The 3,225-nt window shown below is 49.9% G+C and overlaps 1 pseudogene across 1 annotated transcript; it reads right to left on the reverse strand.

Moving 5' to 3' along the window:
* Window positions 1-408: 408 nt before the first annotated feature.
* LOC307054905 (polyadenylate-binding protein 4-like) lies at window positions 409-2,147 on the reverse strand (annotated as a pseudogene). The gene has a single exon. The product of its transcript is annotated as a polyadenylate-binding protein 4-like (transcript).
* Window positions 2,148-3,225: the final 1,078 nt, after the last annotated feature.

Genomic DNA, 3,225 nt, shown 5'->3' on the forward strand with positions numbered 1-3,225 from the left:
TTCCCACACGTGTACAACCACCTCCATTCTCGACACCCTGCACCAGAGTGGTATGTTTGTTACAAACGACAAACCTACATTGACACACAGTATCCCTCAAAATCCATAGTTTACACTAAGTTTCACCTGTGGTGTTGTATATTCTGTGAGTTTTGACAAATGTATAACATCTATCCATCATTGTAGTATCATACAGAATTGTTACCCTACCCTAAAAATCCTCTGTGCTCTGACGTGGTTCTTATTTTTAAACTTTTAACATAAATTATTGATAAAAGATGAAATTTAAGACACATAAAGAAAAATAAACAAATCACAGACACAGCTTAGTGACTGAACATATAGCAAACACTGCGTAACCACCACTCGGATCAAGGAAACAGATGTTCTCCAGCGCCACCGACGGTCCTAGTGCACCACTGAGTGCCCACTCCCTCCCTCATAAGGGGGTTTCTGGGTGCACGTCCGGATGAGCCGGAGCAAACGTCCACCCGCGCAGCACCTGCTTCCACTCCTGGCGGGGTGGAGGGGTGTGGTTGCCGCGGCGGCCAGCGTGGGTGCGCTCAGCGGCTCCTGGCCCTGCGCGTGGACTGCAGGCTGGCGTGTCTGCAGAGGCTGTACGGCAGGGTGAGAGATACCCTTGCGGTGGACTTGTAAGGTGCAGCAGCCCGAGAAGTAGCAGCAGCACCCGCAGCACGAGGTGGTAAGTTCTGCAAAGCCGGGGGATCGCCTCCAGACGGGCAGCTGTCAGTCAGACCTTGCTAGGCAGCGCTAGCCACCAAAGTCCATAGCCAAGCAGTCTGGGGCACTCAGACCCAGATGGAGCCAGATGGATGAGGCCCAGACTGGCATATAGCACTTGGCATTCCTTGGAAGCCTTGCTGCCAGCGTGGATTAGGCCTCATCTGTGCTAGATGGTTTGGTGTGTAACACGGAGGGCTTTCCTGAGCCTGTGGAACTGCTGGCACAAAGTAGCCCCCAGAGGCAGGCTGGGACTGATTTCAGATGGCATTGGTGGGGGGCACTCTCATCCCTGGCACGTGCTGCTTACACTGGTTGGTCAGGTGAGCCTTTCTCTGGGCCAGGGTGACACACAGTGGCTTGGAGCCCACGAGGCATCCGCTCAGTGACGGCTCTGCTTGCCTCTTGGGGGCATGTGGAGCAGACAAAGACAAATCCTTGCTTCTCCCATCCTCCTGCGTCCCCCTTAGCACTGGTGATTGATCCAAAAGGAGGAAACTCTTCCTGAACTTCTCATCATCACTGATGTCATCCAAGTTCTTAATGTAGAGATTCACCCCGACAGCGACTAATTCTCTGCTGTTCCAGCGGTTCAAATTTCCACTTTAATGGGGCCTGCCGATTCACTTTCTTCTGTGCACGGCCACACGGCCGAGGAAAATGACTTTCCCACTGATTGCTTTTCCATTTGTCTCTTTCAAGGCCTTATTGGCATCCTGGTGTTTTTTGTGACTCACAAAGCCAAAGCCTTTGGATTTCCTGCTGGGATCTCTCACTTACCTTGACGCTTAGGGTCTTTACCAAACTGGCTGAATAGCTCTTTCAGTCTCTCATCATCCACCTCTTCCCCAAAGTTTTTGATGTAAACGTTGGTGAATTCCTTGGCTTTGGCTCCAAGCTTGGCTTCCCGCTCTTTTCGAGACTTGAATCTGCCTACAGACACTTTGTGGTCACTGAGGGTCATGCCCTTCGTCTTCTCGATGGCTTTGTCGGCAGCCTCTTGGGTCAAAGGAATGACCCTTAGGGCCGGGCTCATCACACCCTACCTTGCAGGACAGAATGTTTCCAAAAGCAGAAAAAGAATCACGAAGTGCCTTGATACATATAGATTTGTCCAGGGTCTTGATGAAGACGTTTCCCACGCCAGGTTTTCTCAAAGAGGGATCCCCTGAGGCCACGTGATACGGGTCAGCTGTCCCTTACTCACATCAAAGTTTGTGGTCTCCAAGGCCCGCTCAGCCGGCTGCTGGAAGTGGACGCAGGCAGACCCCAGGGAGTGGCCCACACAGACGGACAGCACAGGCCCTGCGGGGCTGAACTTTGCTCACAGCGAGGCCTCAGTGATGTGCGAGTGTAGGTTACCCACACACGGGGGGCGTGGGGTAGCCGCTGGCAGCAGCGCTCATCTCCCCAGCCCCGACCGCTCCCAGACCTGCCAGGAGGACTTCTTAGCGGGACCACACAGGACAACAGGGGCTCTGCTTGGAGCTGTGGCTTGAAGCTCAGAGAAGCTGGAGGGGGCTCCGAGGACCAGAGAGAGGAGTTCGGGGCTGGCTCCCAAGAGACTGCCAAACTGCAGGCTCTCAAGGCTCTCAACGCCCTCCCTGGGAGTCTGTTAATTTTCAGCTGTCCTGGTCTGAAGCAACGGACAAAGGATTAATCTCCAAAATATACAAACAGCTCATGGAGCTCAATATCAAAAAAACAAACCACCCAATTAAAAAATGGGTGCAAGACCTAAATAGACATTTCACCAGAGAAGACATACAGATGGCCAAGAGGCACATGAAAAGATGCTCAGCATCACTAATTATTAGAGAAATGCAAATCAAAACTACAATGAGGTACCACCTCACACTGGTCAGAATGGGCATCATCAAAAAGTCTACAAACAATAAATGCTGGAGAGGGTGTGGAGAAAAGGGAACCCTCTTGCACTGTTGGTGGGAATGTAAATTGGTGCAGCCACTATGGAGAACAGTATGGAGGTTCCTTAAAAAACTAAAAACCGAACTACCGTAAGACCCAGCAATCCCACTATTGGGCATGTACCCTGAGAAAACCATAATTTAAAAGGACACATGTACCCCAGTGTTCATTGTGGCACTATTTATAATAGCCGGGACATGGAAACAACCTAAATGTCCAATGACAGATGAATGGATAAAGAAGATGTGGCACATATATACAATGGAATATTACTCAGCCATAAAAAGGAATGAAATTGGGTCATCTGTAGAGATGTGGATGGACCCAGAGTTTGTCATACAGAGTGAAGTAAGTCAGAAAGAGAAAAACAAGTATCGTATATTAACACATATATGTGGAATCTAGAAAAATGGTACAGATGAACCTATTTGTAGGCCAGGAATAGAGATGTAGATGTAGAGAACGGACATGTGGACATGGGGGAGAAGGGGAGGGTGGGACGAATTGGGAGATTAGGTTTGACATACACTACCATGTGTAAAACAGATAGCTAGT

Source organism: Hyperoodon ampullatus, assembly GCF_949752795.1.
Source record: "Hyperoodon ampullatus genome assembly, chromosome: 6".
In the NCBI taxonomy this organism is placed as follows: Eukaryota; Metazoa; Chordata; class Mammalia; order Artiodactyla; family Ziphiidae; genus Hyperoodon; species Hyperoodon ampullatus.